Consider the following 27,084-nt stretch of genomic DNA (forward strand, 5'->3'; position numbering starts at 1 on the left):
TTTCTAAACATGTACAAAGCTTTAGAGCTACATCTACGAATGAGAAAACAATCACAGAATAAACATGAACAGCAGTAACAACAGAACACTTAAATGCTTTAAAAATACAGTTCTTTCTGATTCAAATTTCTTTCAGGATACAGAACCTTCTATTTATGATATATGTACATTTCACACATAATTCTACTTTAATTGGAACCATTTATCTATATGCATGAATCTACCTGTCTGCATATCTGAGTGTTTCTCATCTTTCCTCCATTCAAAGTGATTTTGTACCACTCTGGCTCCTTCTTGACCCATTCTTCCTCAGAGCTCCAGTCAGTCACTGGCTCTACAGCCATAAATGAATAAAGAAAATGAGCCTATGTAGCATGTAGTATAAATGTCTTGTAAGGAATGATCTAATAAATCAATTTTTCTTTTAAACTTGCATGCTGTATGTGCTCATGGCAAATATTTCTCTCAATCTATTTTTTCGTCTTTATTAAATTGGGCATTTCCTATTTACTTTTCAAAAGTTATTCCCTTTTGCGGTTTCCATGCCAACAACCCCCACCCTTCCCCCTCTGATTCTATATGGGTGTTCCCCTCCCAAACCTCCCCCCACTATAGCCCTCCTCCAAGAGTCCAGATCCCTGGGGGGTCCAGCCTTGGCAGAACCAAGGACTTCCACATCCACTGGTGCCCTTAGTAGGCTATTCATTGCTACCTATGCAGTTGGAGCCCAGGGTCAGTCCATGTATAGTTTTTGGGTAGTGGCTTAGATCCTGGAAGCTCTGGTTTGTTGGCATTGTTTTTCATATCGTGTCACAAGCCCCTTCAGTTCTTTCAGTCCTTTCTCTGATTCCTTCAACAGTGGTCCTGTTCTTAGTTCAGTGGTTTGCTGCTGGCATTCGACTATGCATTTGCAATATTCTGGCTGTGTCTCTCAGGATAGATCCACATCCGGTTCCTGTCACCCTACACTTCTTTGTTTCATCCATTTTATCTAGTTTGGTGGATGTATATGTATGGGACACATGTGAGGCAGGATCTGAATGGGTGTTCCTTCAGCCATTGTCCTTAACTTTGCCTTCCTATGCCCTCCCAAGTGCATTCTTGTTCCCCTTTTAAAGAAGGAGTGAACCATCCACATTTTGGTCATCCTCTTGAGTTCCATGTGTTCTGTGCATCTAGAGTAATTCAAGCATTTGGGCTAATACCCACTTATCAATGAGTGCATACCATATGTATTTTTCTGTGATTGCATTACCTCACTCAGGATGATATTTTTACAGTTCCATTCATTTGCCTCTGAATTTCATAAAGTCTTTGTTTTTGATAGCTTATTCATATTCGATTGTGTAGTAGTTCCACATTTTCTGTATCTATTCCTCTGTTGAAGGGCATCTGGGTTTTATCTAGCTTCTGGCTATTATAAATAAGGCTGATACGAACATAGTGGCGCATGTGACTTTGTAATATGTTGGAGAATATTTTGGGTATGTGCCCAAGAGAGGTATAGCTGGGTTGTCAGTTAGTGCAGTGTGCAATTTTCTCAGAATCCTCCAGACTGATTTCAGGAATGGTTGTACCAGTCTGCAATCCCACCAACAATGGAGGAGTGTTCCTCTTTCTCCACATCCTGTTCAGCATCTGCTATTGCTGGAGTTTTTTATCTTAGCCATTCTGACTGGTGTGAGGTGGAATCTCAGTTTGTTTTGATTTACATTTCCTTCTGACTAATGATCTTGAACATTTCTCAGCCATATGGCATTCCTCAGCTGTGAATTCTTTGTTTAGATCTGAACACCATTATTAATAGGTTTATTTTTCTCCTTGCAGTCTAACTTTATTCTTTGTATATTTTGGATATAAAGCCTCTATCAGTTGTAAGTTTGCTAAAAATATTTTCCCAATTTGTTGGTTGCCATTTTGTCCTAACAACAGTGTCCTTTGCCGTACAGAAGCTTTGTAGTTTTATGAGATCCCATTTGTTCATTCCTGATTTTAAAGCATAAGACATTGGTGTTTTGTTCAGGAGATTTTCTCCAGTGCCCATGTGTTCGAGATTCTTCCCCACTTTTTCTTCTATTAGTTTGAGTGTATCTGGATCTCATTGAACTTTAAACCGTGTGTTAATTTGTCTATAATGTGATATGCCAGAAAACAGGGTCCTGTGTCATGTTTCCTATGACTCTGAGGGAGAACATTTCTTAGATGGCCCATGTGAAAATTAGGGATAGGAATTAGCTTTAAGATAACTGTTTACATCATTTGAAAACAGCAGTTATTGCATACACGCAATCCCTCTGCATTGTACTACAAACTTTTTCCATCAGTCTTTCTGTTTTGTCAAAATCTACATGGCTCTGTCAGAATAGAGACAATCACTACTTCAAGCAACTCTTGGCTTGTGCTTTAAAGGCCTAGAATGAAATATGTGTCTGCGATCTAGGATGACTAAAGAGTTTCAGCCCTGAGAATACATTTTGTTAAAGGCAATTTACTTTTCTGTTAAGTTCTTTGATTTCCCTATCACATTTTTTATTTTGCCTATGATAAATCTGCCCAAGAAGCTTGTATTTATCAGGTAGCTGTCCTATCCTGAGATGATTAAAGAACAAATTTGAAAACACACACACACACACACACACACACACAAAGGGGGATTACTCAATATCTTCGTCTGAAGAGTGTATGTCTCAAAAGTTTGGGTGTCTTACTTGCTGCGGTTTAATCTAAATCATAAGACTTACATTGTGTTCTGTACCTCCAATTTCAATGTCTTTCCCTTACTTTTCCTTTTTGTATTCAAATAAAAATTATTTCATCTAGTGACCCATAATTGGCCACTGACATGCTTGTTTTACTGGTTTTAGGAAGAGCTCAGAGTTCTTTCTCTTCATCTGTAGGCTCTTGGCTTAATACTTCCTTCCTTGAAGTCGGGCATACAAAACCATCACATTTCACTCAGTGGTCCCATCAGCTTATTCAAACACGTGTGTCTCTGTGAATGATACCTAAATATAGCATAATGCAAAATACATTTAGCCCAACTTCAAAAATCCCCTAGTCTATAACAGTCTCAATAAGGTTGAAAGTCTAAATTTAAGATTTCTTCTGCAATTCATCCAATCACTTAAGTGTAATCCCCAAAGCTAGACAGGCAACCAGCTGGACAACATTCAAACTCTGCATCTTCATCTGTGATGTCAAAGTGGTCTTCAGACCTTTAAATCAAATTTTACCTTTGTTCTCTGCAACAAACTTCTTTCTACTGGGCTGAGGTTATACAATGTTACTCATGAGATATCTTATGGATCTGGCATCTCAAAAATCTTAGGGTGTCCAAGGAAGCTTTAATGTTACAGATTTTGTTACAATATCTGGGATCCACTCAAATCTTCTAGGCTTCTCCTACTGCTGTCCGTACTTCAGTAGATTTGCACACTGTAGTACTCTAAACTCAGATTAATCCACTCCACTGCCACTGTTCTTGGTGAACAGCCCATGGTACTGGTATCTCCAATATTCAAGGGTCTTCTAATGAAACTAGTCTTCACCAACAGCCTCTCATGGCTCCCTTCATGGTGCTAAGCCTCAAATCCTTTTCATGACTCCTTCATTCCTAGGCTGTCAACTAGAGTTGAGGCTGTACATTCACCAATGGCTTTTCATGATCCCTTAGAGTGCCAAGGTTCAGTTGTTCTCCATGACCCCTTTATGACTTCAAAACCAATACAACCTGGGTGATTCTTTCATATTACCAAGTACAGCTGCAGCACTACATACATCCTTGGCTATCTCTGGAATACAGTTTTTGTGCCCTCAGAAAACACTTCCCAGGAGATTTCCCCTCAGCAATGCTGGACTATTCTTACTCACTGCTAATGTATTATCCCCAGCTAACCAGCATCAATTGTTCCATTAGTTTCTTGTATTTTTCACTCTAAAGCCAGAGCCACATGGCTGAAGCTGCCATGTCTTGCTGCTTTAGTGGGCTGGAACTTAGCCTCCTTACTCTATTACCAGCTTTCTGTTTTTACAACTCCTTCTCTGTGTAAGCTTGACTTTCCTGGAACTTGCTTTGTTGATTGACCTTGAACTCAAGATTTTCATGACACTGTTTCACATCATGCTGAGATTAAAGGCATATACCACTATCCTTGTATTCAGTCTTTTCTTTAGGTAGAATCTGGTTGGTCCAGCCTGGCCTTGCATTTAGAGATACTTTTGGCTTTGGCTTCTGTGATGAAATGTGTGTAACAACATGCTCGGTTCTAAACTGAACTAGGTATGATCTTGACTCTAGATCCCTTTGTCTGTTATTTCCTAGAAAATAGGATTTAGGTCCATTTCACTTTCTGGTGCCACTGTAAAACTTGAACCATCTATTTCATATTTTTTTTCCTTCTAAACTTGCTAACTTAGTTCAAAATGCTGTACATGAGACTTAATTAAAGAGCAATGTGCTGGGCTTTTTGAGACTTCCTTTGTCAATGCAATTAATATAAACCTCTTTACTTTAGCATTATGTAGACTACTCAGAAATGGGCAAAACACAGCCACATTCTTCACCAAAATGTCACAAAAAAGTCATTCAAGGCAACATTCTAAGATTCTACTACACTAAACACTCTTGGAACACTTTGGTACACTTCAAATCATATTCAGGAATGAAGACTATTTATTCCTACTAGGATATTCCATTAAGTCCAACTTAAAGCTTCCCACTGCTTTTTAAAGTCCCCAAAATCCAGATTATTCCACAAAAAAGCATGTCCAGGCCTATCACATAAATACCCCAGTTCCTGGTACCAACTTCTGTCTTCTTCTTTGCTGTGTACAAACTCCATGACCAATGCAAATCTTTTTTTAATTATTTTTTTAATATTTAATTCTTTATTCCCTTCCATTCTGGCCTCTGACTGTTCTTTATCCTATACCTCCTTCACCCCCTTTTCTTCAGGAGGATGTCCCTGCATGACCACACTATCAAATCTTCCCTCTCCCTAGACATTAGGTCACTTGAGAGTTGCATCTTTTCTCACTGAGTCCAGACCAGGCCGTTCTCTGGTATATGTGTTGTGGGCCTCATATCAGCAGGGTTTTTGCTTCCTGTTTAGTGGCACAATGTCTGAAAAATCTCAGGGTTCCAGGTTAGTTCAGACTTCTGGTCTTCCAATAGGTTCTCCAACCTCCTCATCTTCTTCCAGCTTTTCCCTAAACAACCTATGGGGTTTATGAGTTTCTGCCCATTCGTTGGGTATAAATATCTGTATTTCACTCAGCTGCTTGTTGGGCCCTTTGGAGGGCAGTCATGTTGAGCTCATTTTTAAGTATGGTGTACCCTAGCATCAGAAGTAGTGTCAGACCTTGAAGTCTACCCTTTAGTTGTATTCAATTTGGGCCTATCACTAGACCATTTTTGCCTCAGGCTCTTCTCCTTTTTTGTCCCTGCTATTCTTCCAAACAGGAATAATTATGGGCCAGGTTTTTTGACAGTGGGATGACAACCCCATCTTTCAACTTTTTGCCCTCTTTTCTACTGAATATGGACTCTAGATGTACCCTCTCCTGACTAAAGGAAATCTCATCTAAGTTTGCTGCCTTTGATTCCTGAGAGTCTCTCACTTCCCTGGTCTCTGGTATGTTCTAGAATGTCCTCCCTCCTCCTACTTCTTGAAGTTGCCTGTTTCCATTCTTAGTCCAGGTCATCAAGACTTCCATCTGGTCCCCCACATACCTGATCATGTTGCCATTTTTCCTTCCCTGTTCCCTTTCACACTCAGGACCTTCCCTCTCTCCCCTATAATTGTTTCCTTCTCCCTTTTATGTAGGATTCAGTCATCCTAACTTGGACCCTTTGGCTTGTTAACCTTCTTGAGCTTTACATTTTTGCTAGTATCCACTACAACCATGTGTACTGAGTGTAATAGAAGAAAAACTGGGAAACAACCTGGAATTTACTGGCACAGGGTGAAATTTGCTAAACAAACACCAGTGGCTCTGCCTCTAAGATAAATAATTGATAAATGGCATGTCATGAAAATGTAGGGCTAAAGACATAGTCAATAGGGAAAATCAGCAACCAAAAGATTGGGAATTTTTTTTTTTACTAATCCACATCCGATACAGGGCTAATATCCAAAGTATATATAGAATACAAGAAGCCAACCACCAAGAAACAATCAATGCAATTAAAAATGGGGTTTGTAACAGAGAATTCACAGCAGAGTATTCTTGAATGGCTGAGAAGCACTTAGAGTAATGTGAAAAGTCCATACTGATCAGGGAAATGAAAATCAAAACCACCTTGAGGTCCTACCTTACATCAATCTTAATGGTCAATACAAAAACACAGGCCACGGCACATGTTATGGAGGAATTGTAGAAAGAGGAACATTACTCCATTACTGGTAGACTTGCAAGATGCTACAATCTGCAATCAAACAACTAAGCTATTAAGAATAAGTATTCCATGGAATTTGGAGGCAAATAGAGGGAACTATAGAATATCGTCATGAGTGAAGTAACTCAGACTGAAAAGGATGTACATGGTATGTACTGACTAATAAGTGGATATTAGTCAAGACAGGTTTTAAAGTTCAACATTTAATTGGGTCTGGCAAATAGGTTCAGATGTTCAGTCCATTATCATGAAGGCAAGAGCATGGCAGCATCCAGACATGCATTGTATAGGCAGAAGTGATAGTTCTCTACCTTCATATAAAGTCTGCTAGTAGAATTCTGGCTTCCAAGCACCTAGGGAAAAGGGTTTAAAGCCCATATCCACAGTTAGACACCTACTTCAACATGGTGATACATTCTAATGTGACATTACCTGGGTGGAGCATATATAAACCATCACAGAAAGCTTTCTTAAAAGGTAATCGATAATAGGAGACCAAGTTCAGGAAATGCAAAGTTTTGGTAAAGGTATGAAGAAACACCCATTTAGAGCCTGCACCTTATGTGACCCATACATATACAGCAACCAAACTAGATAAGATGGATGAAGCAAAGAAGTGCAGGCTGATAGGAACCAGATGTAGATCTCTCCTGAGAGACACAGCCAGAATACAGAAAATACATAGGTGAATGACATCATTAAACCACTGAACTGAGAAAGGGAACCCCGTTGAAGGAATCAGAGAAAGGACTGAAAGAGCTTGTAGGGGCTTGAGAACTAATATGAGCAACAAGGCCAACCAACCAGAGCTTCCAGGGACTAAGCCACTACGCAAAGACTATACATGGACTAACTCTGGCCTCCAACCTCATAGGTAGCAATGAATAGCATACTAAGAGCACCAGTGGAAGGGGAAGCCCTTGGTCCTGCCACTACTGAACCCCCAATGAATGTGATTTTGGGGGGAAGGGCAGTAATGGGGGGAGGACGGGTAGGGGAACACCCAGACAGAAGGGGAAGGGAGGGGTTAGGGGGATGTTGGCATGGAAACTGGAAAAGAGAATAGCAATTGAAATGTAAATAACAAATACCCAAGTTAATAAAGATGAAAAAAAGAAAAAAAAAGAAATTCCAGGGTCTAATCATATCAATATTAATTACTCTCCTGCTCCAGGTGAGATTAATACTCTCTTCCGCTGTTCTTGACATTATACTTAAATGCATGTAGGTCTAGATTATTATATATGAAATTTTAACAGTGAAAGCCATAGTATGAATGGCAGAAGTAACAGTAGTAATTTCAAGAAGCAAATATACTGTCTAACCACAGTTTCCTCAGCTTGTGCCATGCATATATCCTAACTGTTGACTATGTAACTTCTTTTGTATGTACTGTTCTTTATATTTTTTTGAGTATTAGGTGTGTATGCAATAATAATTATTCTTGTTTTGGAGTAACTATTTTTCTTGTTCATAGTTTATTTCCATTCTAAATTTACTAAAGATTGATCTTAAGTAACAATATATTTAAATGGGTATTTGCAACTAATAATTTTATTTGAAACATTAGTTTGTCTTTGTCAATTTCAGTATGCAGATGTTAGAATACAATTTTGAAGATACAAGTAGTTCACTGACAGAGCCTGTCTGGAGCAAGAGTGAGATTATCACCTGTCCAAACCATGAAAATCTCATTCTGAGATCAACAGGAGTACGACTGTTTTCCATCTTGCTATGGGCCAGAGCACTTAGAACTTATGATCTTATCTACCTCACCTTTAGGTAGTTACTTTGCCTGGTGACTAAATTAGTGCTCAAACTTCCTCTCTCAGTATGAGGATATAGAAGCACCTAGAATTCTTTGTTCAAATAAATCATTCCTAGAAGTTCAGCCACAGCTAAGAGGTATACTCACCCCACAAACACCTATCTCCTACCCAAGTTTATATAACTCTTCTTAACCCCAATAAAAAAGAATTATTTCTCTGAAAAGCTTCCCTGGAGATGGCTTCTTATCCAATACTCATGAAGACCATGTTACTCTCTAAAGAACCTGGCTGATCAAAGATTCATTCTTTTCATTCAAGCTTGGTATCCAAGGGTGCCTGGATTCCCCAAGGACAGAACCACACCGAGGCCAATAGATAATTAAAATACAGAAGAGAGAAAAATACGTTATAATTTAAATTCCTCTCTTCAAAGGAATGGAGGCTGAATGGCTAATTCCTGTTTCCAGGCATGATTGTAAGTGGAGGGACAAAGAGACCATCCAACATTGAAAACTTTCTACACAAATATGTCCTATCTGTAAGAAATGCAGGGACAAAGATGGAGCAGATATCCAAGGAATGGTCAAACAATAATCTAAAACTTAAGATGTATCTCATGGACAAGCACCAATTCCTCACTATAGTAATAATACTCTGCTATGCTTTCAGACAGAAACATAAGATGAGTATCCTCTGAGAGGGTCCCTACAGCAAGACACAGAAAGAGATGCAGAGACCCACAGCCTACCATTAATTGGAGCTTAGAGACTATTTTGGAAGATTTGCAGCAAGGCTTGGGGGCCAATTTAGGGAAAGTAAATTAACAAAAACACTTGGGCTTTAGTTAATGGAAAAATTTGATGGACAGGGTTTTAAGTGTATCATTTGTTTTATAAATTGAAAAAGGGCAATAATTTTACTCAATTTATATTTAAGTGAAAAGGCCTTTTAACTAGACAAAAAGGGGGAAATGTTGTGGTTTGCTCTGGAGTTATCTGTATTTTGATGCTAATTCCTCTGCCTCAAGGAAAGCTGCCTAGTCACATAGTCAGCACTCAGGTCACTTCACCAGAACCTTCTCCACACTGAATTTGTAAAATACAGGTGAAGGGCAGGTACAGGATAAAAGGAGGCCTGTCATTGGATGAGAAGGAAGAATAGGCAGGAGAGAAGTTTGAAGGAAGCAGAAGAGACTGGAATGGAAAGGAGGAAAAGACAGGAGGGAGAGGGAGAGAAGCCATGACAGGACAATATGCCAGGTGACATTAAGATTCTGCTCTGTGTATTTACATATTGTTATTAATGTTCGTGAGAAATGGCTAGTATTGGGCTTGGTATGTTTAGGTGCGCAATTTTTTCTTATCAATTGGATCAGAGGTTATTGTGTCGTGTGTTTTTTCATGTCTACTTATATAAGTGTGAGAAAGTGTGCGGTTGCTGGTCTGGGCTGCCACAGAGTTGGGATGTGTGTTTCTGACATGAAAACCTGCCTTGGGAACTAGATAGGTAGAGAAACGCCTGCCAGGCTCAGAGAGAGGCAGTGTGATATGGGATGGGGCTGAGCAGATGAGACGCTTTGCTGACTGAGACTTGCTGATGTCTAGCAGACATCTTGGGAGCACTGCAGTTTACACCTAGTGGGGGAAAAAAGAAAACCATATTTTTTTTATTTTTTTTTATTTTTACAACAACAGTTGCTGGATTTGTCCTAATGAATATGTCCTTTGCCTTACATTAGCTTTCCATTTTCATGAGGTCCCATTTACTACTTCTTGATCTTGAAGCATGAGCCATTGGCATTCTGTTTAGGGAATTTCACCCTGAGCCAATGAGTTCCATGCTGCTTCACATGTGCTCTTCTATTAGATTCAGTATATCGGTTTTTATATTGAGGTCCCTGTTCCACTTGGATTTTAGTTTTGTGATAGTTACAATTATGGGTTTATTTTAATTTTTCTATGTAAAGAGAACCAGTTATTTATTGAAGATGCTTTCTTTTTTCCATTGTATATTTTTGGTTTCTTAGTCAAAGATCCAGTTTCCTGACGTTTATGGTTTTATATTTGCGTCGGCAATTCTATTCCATTGATCAGTGTACTTGTCTCTGTACAAATACCATGCAGTTTTCATCAATATTTCTTTGTAGTTGAGCTTGATGTTGAAAGACCCCCACAGCAGGGAGACCCTCACTCAAGTCTCGGGATGACCCCACAAGAACTCACGTGAGACAGTCCTTGCTGTAATAAACATGAGGTTTATTGATAGGAACCAGTGCACTGGGGTTGAGACTCCTATCCCATGCAGGGGCAGTGGAGTTCGACCCTGAGAGGCTGAGAGAAAGGGTATTTAAAGGGAGAAACCACAACCCAAGGGGGCAGGGATGGCGTCATTGGAAAATGTTGAGAATACCAGTGAAATATCATGAGGAGAAGCTTCCTGTTTCTCAAGATTGTTCTCTAAGTGCCTTACCTTAAGTCCTTTTATCTAGTTCCTAGGATATCAGGCTCAAGAAATGTGACATTTTACTTACAGGTAGAGGGCAGGGTCTGGAATTTGAGGTATTTAGGGCTTTTTTAAACTTCTGACTTCTTAGATGAATATTTTATTCCTTCAACATCAAGGATGGTGATTCCCCTATCTATTCTCTTATTGATAAGAATTGTTTTGGTATTCTTGCTTTTTTTTTTTTGCCTTTCCAGATGAATTTGACAATTGCTTTTTCCATGTATTTGAAGAATTTTGCTCAGATTTTGCAGGAGACTGCATTGAATCTGTAGATTGCCTTTGGTAGGATGGCCATTTTTACTCTCTTATTTCTGGCGATCCATGAGCATGGGAGATCTGTCCATTTTTTTGAGACTTTCTTCAATTTCTTTCTGGAGGTCTTGAAGTTATTAGTTTGGTTAGAGTTACCCTAAGATATTTTATATTATATCTGGCTATTACAGAGTGAGTTATTTCCTTAATTTCTTTCTCAGCCAATTTATCATTTGTATAAAGGAAGACTGCTGATTTATTTGAGTTAATTTTATATCTGGCCACAGTACTGAAATTGTTTATCTGCTGGAGAAGTTCTCTGGTAGAAATTTTGTAGTTGCTTATGTATAGTATCATATCCTATGAAAATAATGATGCTTTTATTTCTTATTTGCCAATCTATATCCCTTTGACCCCTTTAGGTTGCCTTATTGTTCTTGATAGCACTTTGAGTACTGTATTGCATATACATCAGAATAGGGAGAATCCCTGTTTTGTGCCCCATCACAGTGGGGTTGCTTCAGATGTCTCTCCATTTAAGTTGATATAAGCTGTTGGTTTGCAGTAAATTGTTTTAATTATGTTTAGGTATGTATGGCCTTGTATTCCTGATTTCTCCAATACTTTAAACATGAGTGGTTGTTATATTTTTTACAAATGCTTTTTCTTTGTCTAAGGCGCTGATCCTGTGATTTTTTATTCTTTGAGTTTGTGTATATGGATTTTATGAGTTTCTTAAGTGGATTATTTTAACAGTTTTTTATGTAGTTAACATTTCAAATGTCATGTCCCTTTCTGGTTTCTTCCACAACCCACACCCATCTCATTCTCTTCACCCCTGGTTCTATGATAGTGATTTCTTTATGCCCTCAACTCTAGACTCACTGCCCTAGTATTCAACCTTCACAGGAATAAGTGCCTCCTCGCCCATTAATGTGAGATAAGGCCATCCTCTGCTACATATGCATGTGAAGTCAAGCATGACTCTATGTATATTCTTTGGTGTATGCCTTAGTCCTTGAGAGCTCTGGTGCCTCTGGTTCATTGATATTATGGTTCTACCAATGGGGTTGCAAAGCACTTTAGCTTCTACAGGACTTCCCCTAACTCCTCAATTGGGGTCCCAGTGTTCAGTATGATGTTTGTCTGCAAGTATTTTCATCTGTATTGGTAAGGCTCTGGCAGAGCCTCTCAGCAGACAGCTATATCAGGCTCCTCCAGTCAGGAAACACTTCTATGCCTCAGCCATTGGATCTGTGTTTGGTATTTAAGTGTGGATTCATAGGTGAAGCAGTCTCTGGATGGTCTTTCCTTCAGTCTCTGCTCCACTTTTCATTCCTGACTTTCCTTTAGACAGGAAAAATTTTAGGTTAATATTGGTGAGATGGATGGGTAGTCCTATTCCTCAATTGCTGGGTATGCCTAACCTCTTTATATTTGTTCCCCTTATTCTCTCTCCCCATTTTTGGGTATTTCAGCTAAAGTCATCCCCATTGGGTCCCTGCTTTCCTGGCATTTGAGATTTTCTGGAGCCTATACCTATTCACCATCCTACACTGCTACACTCCTCTGTTCAATTTCCTGACCATCTCCTCCCGTACCTGATTGTGCCCCCCCTTTTCTTCTCCTCCTCCTATTTTTTCCAATTCCTTCTCACCCTCTACCTTTTATGATAATTTTTTCCACCATTATAGTAAGAGTGAAGCATCCATACATTGGTCTTCTACCATCTTGATCTTCATATGGTCTTTCATTTGTATCGTGGATATTCTGAACTTATTTTTGTCTAATATCCACTTATCAGTGAATACATACCATGTGTGTTCAGTTCTGACTGGGTCAGTTCACTAAGAACGATATTTTCTAGTTCCAACCATTTGCCTAAGAATTTCATGAAGTCATTTTTTTTTAAAGCTGGATAGTACTCTTTTCTGTAAATGTGCCACATTTCTGTATCCACTCCTCTGTTGAATGCCATCTGGGTTTTTTTCGAGCTTATGCTTGTTATAAATAAGTGTGCTATGAACGTAATGGTGCATGTGTCCTCGTTATATGTTGGAGCATGTTTTTGGTATGTGCCCAGAATTGGTATAGCTGGCTTCTCAGGTCATATCTCCAATTTTCTGAGTGATTATCTGAGTGATCCATATCCTCACCAATATCTTCTGTCTCCTGAGTTTTTGGTCTAAGCCATTCTGACTGGTGTGAGATTTCAGAATCTCAGTGACCTTTTGATTTTCATTTCCCTGAAGACTGATAAATCCTTTGGGGCAAAGGGAGGTTTTAACAACAATACAAAATAAAAATACTTGGCTTCCTAAAAAGGTAATGCACAGTTTGAAAGCTGCTACCACCTTCAGAGGATATTAGACACTAAGCAATTGCATCTACAGTTTGAAGGTTGACTACAAGAGTTCAAAGATATGAAATATTTCTACTTAGGTGAAAGAAAGTACTTGATTCCTCAGATGTCTTTAGCTTAAATAAATATGTCCTACAATAGTTGGCTACTAGAGGAAATAAAGGAAGCAAAAACAACAACATAATGTTTAAACAGAAATGTTAGATTGAATTGCCGTTCATTTTCACACAATTTCTATCACCCCGTGTTGTGAGATCTTGGAAATATTGCTTTCCCCTGACTCCAGAATTCCCCTGGTTCTTAAGACTGGCAACAGATCCTTGCATACCTTCACAACTGTATCAGAAATAACAAGTAAAGGGAATTTACAAGGAATTTCACATTCATTTTTATTTTGTTATGATGATGTTGAGAATTAGAATAAAAGTCAATTTAGACAAAGTTCATATTTGATAGTAGAATTCATGAAAACTATTATGGTTGTTTATTGGAAAGGGGAGATATGTTTAGAAAGGGATGATCTTATTTAAAAATATCAATTATTAGAATGCCCCTGTAAAACACAAGTAGAGCATTTGTCAAAAAACCTTCGAAATTCTATAGACAGATCCTTCTAAGAATAAGGGAAAATATTTTCAGCAGAAACGAGAACAGCAGCAGCAACAAAACACTTATATGTCCTAAAAATGAGAGTGTTATCTTCCTCACTCAAATTTCATAGAGGATGCAGAATCTCCTATTTAGAATATACGTATATTTTCACATATAATTCTATTTTAATAAGAAACATTTTTGGACCCTGTAATAGTCTATCTGCTGCAATATATTTATCCTGAGATAATATCTTCAACTGCCTCAGTTTCCTCACTTGGTCTGGGCACATCTCATTGGTCTTTCACTATTGGACTGAATGATAGACCACATCAATTCTTCCATAAAGACAGTTTTGTGATGTAGTTTTCAAAGTACTAGATAGAGTTGCTTTACCCTTTGTTTTGCAAGAACAAATTTTCTATAAGCAAGAATCCACTTGTCTGCATATCTGAGTGTGTTTCTCATCCTTCCTCTTTTCAAGATGGTATCTTATCACTCTGATCCTTTTTCTTGCACTTTTTTTTTTTTTCCAGAGCTGAGGACAGAACCCAGGGCCTTGCACTTGCTAGGCAAGTGCTCTACCACTGAGCTAAATCCCCAACCCCACTCTGATCCTTTTTGAGCCAGCCTTCCTCAGTATTTAGTCATTTTCCATCCACTGGCCCTTCATTTGCTCTCTGGCTATAAATTAATTACTAATATCCTGTGCTATACGCTGATATAACCAAAATGACTTCACAAAAGAGTATGTTGAACTTTTTTTTTTTTTGCTTTCATAACAAACTGCTTTACTGACCATCTAAAATGAGTAATAAATATTAAAAGGAAAAAAAAAGGCAAATAATTGCTTAAATTCAGTAAAACCTCCACCCCCCCCACACACACACATACACTGTAATTGGCATAATTCTTGAGTACAAATTATGTGGCAGTGAAGCAAGTATCTCCTATAAAATGTGTCCTGGCCTTCTGTGTTTATATACATATTGTCAGGTAAGTTAAAGAACTGCAGAATTCAAAACATGTCCTGTGTTAGACATCCACATTCCGTTTAAAAAAATGACTTCTAAATTTACGTTAAAAAAATACAAACAAGGATTCTACTAAAAACGACAAAAATTTTTTTTCATTTTAAAATTACGTGAAGTGATTCGTGACTTCTGTGATTCCTCAATTAAAGCTGAACACTTCCTTATCTAGAAAAGCAAATACTACTTTTCAGCGCATATAAAAATTTGTATTTTAAGAAAACAAGACTACCGATATACAGGCGGAGTTGTACTATTCGTATAATTACTAATTAATTCTGAAAATATCCTGAAACTGAAAACTGGAAAAAGAAACTACTGTGTTCCTGCAAGCAAAGGAAATTAGTGAAGGTGGGTGTCACTTCTAAGCTTGGTCGGAGAGGAAGTTGAAAACCGAAAGGAATTTTGGTCTTTGTAGTTTCTCCTTATTGTCTCTCCTTGAGACCAGGGATCTGGGGGGATGTAGGGGTGGAGGATGGGGCGGGGCAACGCGGCATACAGCGCTTTTAAGACTTACTTCCTTTAGCAGCTCTACTGATTGGAGCAACAATCCGCAATTGTATCTTAGTTATTGTAGAGGTTACCGAAAGGAAAACGATTCCTCCTTATTGTCTAGAAAGCGTTTTTGTCGAATTAATGCAGTTCTAAATCCATTCTTCAAAATAGTCTAAAAATAAAATTTAAAAATAATTGTTAACAAGGAAACATACCACCCATCCCAAGGCATGCTGTCAATTGCTTCAAGCAGAAACAGTTAAATCGCTGGCGGTTTCTTCTCCCAGCTTTGATGAGAGATTTTGGTCCAATCTTACTGTAACTTTGTATGCTAAAGTTAGGTGTTCTCTTACCATATCCTTTATGAAATCGGCTCCTTTGTTTGTTTGTTTGTTTTGTTTTGCTTTGTTTTTGAAAGGAATGGGAGGAGGAATGGTTCAGGGGTGAGAGGAGAGATATTGGGGAGAGCTTCATAGAGCAGTTGAAGGGAAATGAGGTCTAATGAATGAGAGAAGAATAAACATCATAATCGTAATAGTAATAATAAATAATAATAATCATTATCATTATTATAAATCTTAAATGTAACACGATGAAATTGAATAAGATTAATAGTAAAGGGTAATAATTAAAAAATTTTGCTCAAGGCTGTCACTGACTCTACCGCAATAAATGAATAAACAAAATGAGCCTATGTAGCATGTAGTATAAATATCTTATAAGGAATGGTCTAATAAATCAATTTCTCTTTTAAATTTGCATGCTGTATGTGCTGAGGACAAATATTTCTCTCAATCCATTTTTCCATCTTTATTAAATTGGATATTTCATATTCACATTTCAAATTTTATTCCATTTTCTGGTTTCCATGCCAACAACCCCCAAAACCTCCTCCTCCCTTTCTATTTGTGTGTTCCCCTCCCAAAGCTCCCCCCATTATCGCCCTCCCTCTAAGAGTCCCATTCACTGGGGGGGGGGGTCCAGCCTTGGCAGGACCAAGGGCTTCCACATCCACTGGTTCCCTTAGTAGGCTATTTATTGCTACCTATGCAGTTGGAGCCCAGGGTCAGTCCATGTATTGTCTTTGGGTAGTAGCTTAGACCCTGGAAGCTCTGGGTGGTTGGCATTGTTTTTCATATGGGCACACAAGCCCCTTCAGCTCTTTCAGTCCTTTCTCTGATTCCTTCAACAGCGGTCCTGTTCTTAATTCAGTGGTTTGCTGCTGGCATTCGCCTATGTATTTGCCATATTCTGGCTGTGTCTCTCAGGAGAGATCTACATCTGGTTCCTGTCAGCCTACACTTCTCTGATTCATCCATCTTATCTAGTTTGGTGGCTGTATATGTATGGGCCACATGTGGGACAGGCTCTGAATGGATGTTCCTTCAGTCGTTGTTCTTAACTTTGCCTTCCTATCCCCTCCCAAGGGTATTCCTGTTCCCCTTTTAAAGAAGGAGTGAAGCATCCACATTTTGGTCATCCTCTTGAGTTCCATGTGTTCTGTGCATTTAGGGTAATTTGAGCATTTGGGCTAATAACCACTTAACAATGAGTGCATACCATATGTGTTTTTCTGTGATTGAGTTATCTCACTCAGGATAATATATTGACAGTTTCATTCATTTGCCTATGAATTTCATAAACTCATTGTTTATTATAGCTGAGTCATATTCGATTGTGTAGATGTACCACATTTTCTGTATCTAGTCCTCTGTTGAAGTGCATCTGGGTTCTTTCCAGCTTCTGGCTATTATAAATAAGGCTGCTATGAACATAGTGGAGCATGTGACTTTGTAATATGTTGGAGCATATTTTGGGTATGTGCCCAAGAGGGGTATAGCTGGGTTGTCAGTTAGTCAAATGTCCAAATTTCTTAGGAACCTCCATACTGATTTCAGGAATGGTTGTAGCAGTCTGCAATCCCACCAACAATGGAAGAGTGTTCCTCGTTCTCCACATCGTGTTCAGCATCTGCTGTCGCCAGACTTTTTAAATCTTAGCCATTCTGACTGGTGTGAGATGGAATCTCAGTTTGTTTTCATTTACATTTTCCTTCTGACTGAAGATCTTGAACATTTCTTTAGGTGTTTCTCAGCCATATGGCACTCCTCAGCTGTGAATTCTTTGTTTAGATCTGATCCCCATTGTAAATAGGTTTATTTTTCTCCCTGCAGTCTAACTTCATGAATCTTTGTATATTTTAGATATAAGGCCTCTATCAGTTGTAGGTTTGATAAAAATATTTTCCCAATTTGTTGTTTTCCGTTTTCTCCTAACAACAGTGTCCTTTGCTTTACAGAAGTTTTGTAGTTTTATGAGATCCCATTTGTTGATTCCTGATCTTAGAGGATAAGCCATTGGTGTTTTGTTCAGGAAATTTTCTCCAGTGCCCATGTGTTCAAAATTCTTCCCCTCTTTTTCTTCTATTAGTTTGAGTGTATCTGGATCATATTGAACTTTAAACTGTATGTTAATTTGTCTATAATGTGATATGCCAGAGAACAGGGTCCTGTGTCATGTTTCCTATGACTCTGAGGGAGAACATTTCTTAGATGGCCCATGTGAAAATTAGGGATAGGAATTAGCTTTGAGATAACTGTTTACATCACTTGAAAACAGCAGTTATTGCATACATGCAATCCCTCTGCATTGTACCACAAACTTTTTGTACGTGTTCCATTAGTCTTCCTGTTTTGCCAAAATCTACATGGCTCCGTCAGAATAGAGGCAATCACCACTTCAAGCAACCCTTGGCTTGTGCTTTAAAGGCCTAGAATGAAATATGTGTCTGCGATCTACGATGACTAAAGAGTTTCTGCTCTGAGAATACATTTTGTTAAAGGCAATTTACTTTGCTGTAAGTTCTTTTTCCCTATCACATTTTTTTTTTATTTTTCCTATCAAAAATCTGCCCAAGAAGCTTTTATTTATCAGGTGGCTGGCCTATGCTGAGATGATTTAAGAACAAAATTGAAAACACACACACACATACACACACACAAGCACACAAGCACACACACACAAACACAAACAAATAAACACACAAACACACACACACACACACACACACAAACAAAAGGGAATTACTCAATATCTTCATCTGAAGGCTGTATGTCTCAAAAGTTGGGGTGTCTTACTTGCTGTGGTTTACTCTAAATCATAAGCCTTACATTGTGTTTTGTAACTACAATTTCAATGTCTTTCCCATACTTATCCTTTTGGAATTGAAATATAAATTCTTTCATCTAGTGACCCATAATTGGCCACTGACCTGCTTGTTTTACTGGTTCCAGGAAGAGCTCAGAATTCTTTCTCTTCATCTGTAGGCTCCTAGCAAAATGCTTCCTTCCATGAAGTCTGGCATACAAAACCATCACATTTCACCCAGTGGTCCCATTAGCATATTCAAACACGTGTGTCTCTTTGGATGATACATAGTATAGCCTAATGCAAAATACATTTATTCCAACTTCAAAAATCCCCTAGTCTATAGCAGTCTCAATAAACTTGAAAGTCTAAATTTAAGATTTCTTCTGCAATTCATCCAATCACTTAAGTGTAATCCCCAAACCTAGACATGCAACCAGCTGGACAACATTCAAACTCTGCATCTTCATCTGTGATGTCAAAGTGGTCTTCAGACATTCAAATCAAATTTTACCTTTGTTGTCTGCAACAAACTTCTTTCTCCTGGGCTGAGGGAATACCCTGTTCCTCATGAGATATCCTATGGCTCTGGCATCTCAAAATCTTATAGTGTCCAAGGAAGCTTTCATGTTATAGATTTTGTTACAATGTCTGGGATCCACCCAAAATCATCTAGGTTTCTCCTACTGCTGGCCTTCTTTGGGTATATTTGCACACTGTCGTACTCTAAACTCAGATTAATCTACTCCACTGCCACCTTTCTTGGTGAACAGCCCTTGGTACTGGTATCTCCAATATTCAGAGATCTTCTAATGCAACAAGTCTTCACCAACAGCCTCTCATAGTCTCTCTCTCTCTCTCTCTCTCTCTCTCTCTCTCTCTCTCTCTCTCTCTCTTTGGTTCTTTTTTTTCGGAGCTGGTCATAGGCTCTCTTAATGTTGCTAAGCCTCAAATTCTTTTCACGACTCCTTCATTCCTGGGCTGTCAACTACAATTGAGGCTGTACCTTCACCAATGACCTTTCATGACCTCTTAGAGTGCCAAGGTTCAGCTGTTCTCCATGACCCCTTTATGACCTCAAAACCAGTACCACCCAGGTGACTCTTTCATATTACCAAGTACAGCTGCAGCACCACATACATCCTTGGCTATCTCTGGAATACAGTTTCTTTGTGCCCTCAGAAAACACTTCCCAGGAGATTCCCCTCAGCGATGCTGGTCTATTCTTTTTTTTTTTTTTTTTTTTTTTTTTTTTTCCGGAGCTGGGTACCGGACCCAGGGCTTAGTGCTTACTAGGCAAGTCTTCTACCACTGAGCTAAATCCCCAACCCCAATGCTGGTCTATTCTTAATCACTGCTAATGTGTTATCCCCAGCTAAACAGCATCAATTGTTGCATTAGTTCCTTCTATTTTTCACTCTAAAGCCAGAGACACATGGCTGAAGCTGCCATGTCATGCTGCTTTAGTGGGCTGGAACATGGCCTCCCTTACTCTATTCCCAGCTTTCTGTTTTCAGAACTCCTTCTCTGTGTAAGCTTGGCTTTCCTGGAACTTGTATTGTAGATTGACCTTGAACTCAAGATTTTCATGGAACTGTCTCATATAATGCTGAGATTACAGGCATATACCACCATTCCTGTATTCAGGCTTTTCTTCAGGTAGAACCTGGTTGGTCCCAGCCTGGCATTACATCTTGACTCTAGATCCCATAGTCTGTTATTTCCTAGAACATAGGGTTTAGGTCCATTTCACTTTTTGGTGCCCTGTAAAACTTGAACAATCTATTTCATATTTGTTTTTCTTTCTAAGCTTGCTACATTTGTTCAAAATGCTGTTCATGAGACTTAATTAACGAGCAATGTGCTGGGATTTTTTGAGACTTCCTTTGTCAAAGCAATTAATATAAATCTCGTTACCTTAACCTCAAGTTGACTACTCAGAAATGGGCAAAAAGCAGCCACATTCTTCCACAAAATCTCACAAAAAATTCATTCAAAGCAATATTCTAAAATTCTACTACATTAAATGCTCTTGGAACACGTTGGTACCCTTCAAATCATATTCAGGAATGAAGTCTACGTAAAGTCCCCATATCTAGATTATTCCACAAAAATCATGTCCAGTCCTATCACATCAATACCCCAATTCCTGGTACCAACTTCTATCTTAGGCTTTTGCTGCTGTGTACAAACTCCATGACCAATGCAAATCTTTTTTTTAATTCTTTATAATTTTAATATTTAAGTCTTTATCCTCTTCCAGTCTGGCCTCTGAGTGTTCCTCATCCCATACCTCTTTCACCCCTCTTGCTTCTGGAAGATGTCCCTGCATTACCACACTCTCAAACCTTCCCTCTCCCTAGGCATCAGGTCACTTGAAAGTTAGTTGCATATTTTCTCACTGAGTCCAGACCAGGCAGTCCTCTGCTGTATAACTGTTGTGGGCCTCATATCAGCATGGTTTTTACTTCCTGGTTAGTGGCACAGTGTCTGAGATATCTCAGGGTTCCAGGTTAGTTCAGACTTCTGGTCTTCCAATAGGGTCGCCAATGTCCTTATTTTCTTCCAGCTTTTCCCTAAACAACCTATGGGGTTTACCACTTTCTGTCCATTCGTTGGGTATAAATATCTGTATTTCACTCAGCTGCTTGTTGGGCCTTTTGGAGGGCAGTCATTTTAAGTGCATTTTAAAGTATGGTATATCCTACCTACAGAAATAGTGTCAGACTTTGGAGTCTACCCTTGAGCTGAATTCAATTTGGGCCTGTCACTAGACCATCTGTGCCTCAGGCTCTTCTTCATTTTTGTCCCTGCAATTCTATCAGACAGCAACAATTATGGGCCAGCTTTTCTGACAGTGGGTTGCTAACCCCATCTGTCCACTTGTTGCCCTGTTTTTCACTGAATGTAAACTCTAGAAGTACTGTCCTCTGACTATAGGCTGACTAAGGCTGCTGCCTTTAAATCCTGAGAATCTCTCACTTCCCTGGTCTCTAGTATGTTCTAGAATGTCCCCCCACCTCCTACTTCTTGAAGTTGCCTGTTTCCATTCTTCATTCTGGCCATCAAGACTCAATCTGGTCCCCCACATACCTGATCATGTTGCCATCATTCCTTCCATGTTTCCTTTCACACTCAGAACCTTCCCTCCCTCCAGCTATAATTGTTTCCTTCTCCCTCTTAAGTAGGATTCAGTCATCCTAACATGGACCCTTTGGCTTGTTAACCTTCTTGAGTTTTGGTGGATTGTATACTTGGTATATGGCACTTTTTTGCTAATATCCACTAAAACCAGGTACACTGAGTGTAATAGAAGAGGAAGTGGGAAACAACCTGGAACTTACTGGCACAGGGTGAAATTTCCTAAACAAAATATCAGTGGCTCTGCCTCTAAGATAAATAATTGATAAATGGCATGTCATGAAACTGTACAGCAAAGGATATAGTCAATAGGGAAAATCAGCAACCAATAGATTGGGAAAATTTTTTCACAAATCCACATCCGATAGAGGGCTAATATCCAAGGTATGTAAGGAACACAATAATCTAACCACTAAGAAACAGTCATCCCAGTCAAAAAATGGGGTTCGTAACAGAGAGTTCACAGCAGAGGCTTCTTGAATGGCTGAGAAGCACTTAGAGTAATCTGAAAAGTCTGTACTGATCAGGGAAATGAAAGTCAAAACCACCTTGAGATCCTACCTTACATCAATCTGAATGGTCAATGAAAAAAACCCAGGTGACAGCACATGTTTGGGAGGATTTGTTGAGAGGGGAAAATTATTATATTTCTGATGGGCTTGCAAGAAGCTACAATACGCAATCAATCAACTAAGCTATTAAGAACAAGAATTCCATGGAATTTGCAGTCAAATAGAGGGAACTAGAGAATATCGTCGGGGGCAAAGTAACGCAGACTGAAAAGGATGTACATGGTATGTACTGACTAATAAGTGGATATTAGCCAAGGCAAGTTTTAAAAGTTCAACATTACTTGGATCTGGCATATTGGTTCAGATGTTCAGTCCATTATCAGGAAAACAAAAGCATGGTAGCATCCAGACAGGCATTGTGTAAGCAGAGGTGATAGTTCTCTTTCTTCATGTAAAATCTGCTAGCAGAATTCTGGCTTCCAGGCACCTAGGAAAAGGGTGTTAAAGCCTATATCCACAGTTAGACACCTACTTCAACATGGTGATACATTCTAATGTGAAGGTTCCTGGGTGGAGCATATATAAACCATCACAGAAAGTGTTCTTAAAAGGTAATCGATAATAGGAGACCAAATTCAGGATATGCAAGTTTTGGTGAAGGTATGAAGGAACACCCATACAGAGCCTACACCACATGAGGCCCATACTAGATAAGATGGATGAAGCAAAGGAGTGCAGGCTGACAGGAACCAGATGTACATCTCTCCTGAGAGACACAGCCAGAATACAGCAAATACAGAGGCGAATGCCAGCAGCAAACCACTGAACTGAGAATAGGACCCCCGTTGAAGGAATCAGAGAAAGAACTGGAAGAGCTTGAAGGGGTTCGAGACCCCATATGAGCAAAAATGCCAACCAACCAGAGCTTCCAGGGACTAAGCCACTACACAATGACTATACATGGATTGACCCTGGGCTCCAGCCTCATAGGTAGCAATGAATACCCTAGTAAGAGCACCAGTGGAAGGGGACGCCATTGGTCCTGCCAAGACTGAACCACCATTAAGGATGATTTTGGGGGGGAGGACAGTAGTGGAGGGAGGATGGTGAGGGAACACCCATATAGAACGGGAGGGGGAGGGACTAGAGAGATGTTGGCATGGACACCCAAATAGGGAATAACATGTGAAATGTAAATAAGAAATACCCAAGTTAATAAAGATGAAAAAAAAAAGAAATTCCAGGGTCAAATCATATAACTATTAATTACTCTCCTGCTCCAAGTGTGATTATCACACTCTTCCACTCTTCTTCACATTACATTTACATGCAAATAGATCTAGAATATTATATATGAAGTTTTAACAGTGAAGGCCATAGTATGAATGACAGCAGTAACAATAGTAATTTCGAGAAGCAAATTTAACCACAGATTCCTCAGCTTGCACCTTGCATATATCCTAAACACTGACTATGTTATTTCTTTTGTATGTACAGTTCTTTATATTTTTTAAGTATTGAGTGTTAGGTAATAATAATTTATCCTTGTTTTGGATTAACTATTTTTATTGTTCATAGTTTATTTCCATTCTAAATTTACTAAAGATTGATCTTAAGTAAAAATATTTTAAATGGGTATTTGCAAATAATAATGTTATTTGAAACATTATTTTGTCTTTGTCAGTTTCAGTATGCAGATGTTAGAGCATAATTTTGAAGCTAGAAGTAGTTCACTGACGGAGTCTGTCTGGAGCAAGAGTGAGATTATCACCTGTCCAAACAAGGAAAATGTCATTCTGAGATCAATAGGAGTAGGACTGTTTTCCATCTTGCTCTGGACCTGAATGTCCCAGAGCACATAGGACTTATCTACATCACCCTTCACATAGTTACTTTGTCTGGTGACTAAATTAGTGCTCAAACTTCCTCTATCAGTATGAGGATATAGAAGCACCTAGAATATTTTGATCAAATAAAGCACTCCTAGAAGTTCAGCCATAGTAAAGAGGTCTACTCACCCCAGAAACACCTATCTCCTACCCAAGTTTATATAACTCTTCTTAACCCTAACAAAAAAGAATTATTTCTCTGAAAAGCTTCTCTGGAGATGGTTTCTTTTCCAGTACTCATGAAGACCATGTTACTCTCTAAAGAACCTGGCTGAGCAAAGCTTCATTTTTCCATTCAAGCTTGGTATACAAAGGTGCCTGGATTTGAGGTCAGTAGATAATTAAATTACAGGAGAGATAAGAATATGTTATAATTTAAATTCCTGTCTTCAGAGGAATGGAGGCTGAATGGCTAATTCCAGTTTCCAGGCAGGATGGTAAGTGGAGGGACAAAGAGACCATCCAACATTGAAAACTTTCTACACAAATATGTCCTATCTGTAAGAAATTCAGGGACAAAGGTGGAGCAAATATCCAGGGAATGGTCAAACAATAATCTAAAACTTAAGATGTATCTCATGGACAAGCACCAATTCCTTACTATAGTAATAATACTCTGCTATGCTTCCAGACAGAAACATAAGATGAGTATCCTCTGACAGGGTCCTCACAGCAAGACACAGAAAGAGATGAAGGGACCCACAGCCTACCATTAATTGGAGCTTAGAGAATATTTTGGAAGATTTGCAGGGAGGCTTGGGAGTCAATTTAGGGATAGTAAATTCACAAAAACATTAGGGGCTTTAGTTAATGGACAAAATTGATGGAATGGGAGTTAAGTGTACCATTTGTTTTATAAATTGAAGAATGGTAATAATTTTCTCAATTTATATTTAAGTGAAAGGGCCTTTTAACTGGACAAAAAGGGGGAAATGTTGTGGTTTGCCCTGGAGTTATCTGTATTTTGATGCTAATTCCTCTGCCTCAAGGAAAGCTGCCTAGTCACATACTCAGTACTCAGGTCACTTCACCAGAACCTTCTCCACATTGAATTTATAAAATACAGGTGAAGGGCGGGTACAGGATAAAAGGAGGCCTGTCATTGGATGAGAAGGAAGTATAGGAGGGAGAGAAGTTTGAAGAAAGCAGAGGAGACTGGAATGGAAAGGAGGAAGAGACAGGAGGGAGAGGGAGAGAAGTCATGGCAGGACAATATGGCAGGTGACATTAAGATTCTGCTCTGTGCATTTACATGTTGTTATTAATGTTCTTAAGGGATGGCTAGTATTGGGCTTTGTATGTTTAGGTGGGCAATTATATCTTATCAAATGGGTCAAAGGTTATTGTGATGTGTGATTTTTCATGTCTACTGATTTAAGTGTAAGAAAGTGTGCAGTGAATGGTCTGGACTGCTACAGAGTTGGATATGTGTTTCTGTCATGGAAACGTGCCTTGGGAACTAGATAGGTACAGAAATTGCTGCTAGGCTCAGAGAGAGGAATTGAGAAATGTGATATGGGATGGGGCTGAGCAGATGAGACACTTTGCTGACTGAGACTTGCTGATGTCTCGCAGACATCTTGGGGCACTGCAGTTTAGACCTAGTGGGGGGGGAAAGACAACCATATCTTTTTTTTTAATTTTTTTTAATTTTTACAACAACAGTTGCCGGATTTGTCTTAATAAATATGTCCTTTGCCTTACATTAGATTTCCATTTTCATGAGGTCCCATTTACTAGTTCTTGATCTTGAAACATAAGCCATTGGCATTCTGTTTAGGCAATTTCCCTCTGAGCCAATGAGTCCCATGTTGTTTCATACATTCTCTTCTATTAGATTCAGTATATCTGGTTTTATATTGAGGTCCCTGATCCTCTTGGATTTTAGTTTTATGCAAAGTTACAATTATGGGCTTAATTTAATTTTTCTATGTACAGTGAACCAGTTATACAGCACTATTTATTGAAGATGCTTTATTTTTTTTCATTTTATATTTTGGCTCCTTGTCAAAGATCCAGTTTCCCTAAGTTTGTGGTTTTATATTTGCATTGGTAATTCTAATACATTGATCAATGTACTTGTCTCTGTACCAATACCATGCAGTTTTGATCAATATTATTTTGTAGTTGAGCGTGATGCCAAGGATGGTGATTCCCCTATCCATTCTCTTATTTTTAAGAATTGTTTTGGTATTCTTGTTTTGTTTTTTTTTTGTTTTTTTTGTTTTTTTTGGTTTTTTTTTTTTTTTTTTGCCTTTCCAGATGAAGTTGACAATTGCTCTTTCCATGTCTTTGAAGAAATTTGCTCAGATTTTGCGAGAGATTGCATGGAATCTGTAGATTACCTTTGGTAGGATGGCCATTTTTACTCTGTTATTTCTGCCAATCCATGAGCATGGGAGATCTGTCCAGTTTTTGAGAACTTCTTCATTTTCTTTCTGGAGGTCTTGAAGTTATTAGTTTGGTTAGAGTTACCCTAAGATATTTTATATTATATGTGGCTATTATACAGGGAGTTATTACCCTAATTTCTTTCTCAGCCAATTTATCATTTGTATAAAGGAAGACTGCTGATTTATGAGTTAATTTTATATCTGGCCACAGTACTGAAATTGTTTATCTGCTGGAGAAGTTCTCTGGCAGAAATTTTGTAGTTGCTTGTGTGTAGTATCATATCCTATGAAAATAATGATGCTTTTACTTCTTATTTGCCAATTTATATCCCTTTGATCTTTTTATGTTGCCTCTTTGTTCTTGATAGCACTATGAGTACTGTATTGCATATACATCAGCATAGGGAGCATCCTTGTCTTGTGACCCATCACAGTGGGGTTGCTTCAGATGGTTCTCCATTTAAGTTGATATAAGCTGTTGGTTTGCAGTAAATTGTTTTTATTATGTTTAAGTATGGCCTTGGATTACTCATTTCTCCAATACTTTAAACATGAGTGTTATATATTTTTCAAGTGCTTTTTCGGCATCTAAGGAGCTGA

At 38.7% G+C, this 27,084-nt stretch overlaps 1 long non-coding RNA gene across 1 annotated transcript in view; it reads right to left on the bottom strand.

The window, feature by feature from the left end:
• Positions 1 to 27,084, bottom strand: part of LOC148007685 (uncharacterized) — a 104,961-nt gene that overhangs the window by 15,427 nt on the left and 62,450 nt on the right. Inside the window, exon 4 of the long non-coding RNA XR_015646673.1 lies at positions 15,425 to 15,574. This is a non-coding gene — a long non-coding RNA (uncharacterized LOC148007685). The remainder of the gene's footprint in view (positions 1 to 15,424; positions 15,575 to 27,084) is intronic.

Source organism: Rattus norvegicus, chromosome 1, assembly GCF_021556685.1.
Source record: "Rattus norvegicus strain SHRSP/BbbUtx chromosome 1, alternate assembly SHRSP_T2T, whole genome shotgun sequence".
Taxonomy (NCBI): Eukaryota; Metazoa; Chordata; class Mammalia; order Rodentia; family Muridae; genus Rattus; species Rattus norvegicus.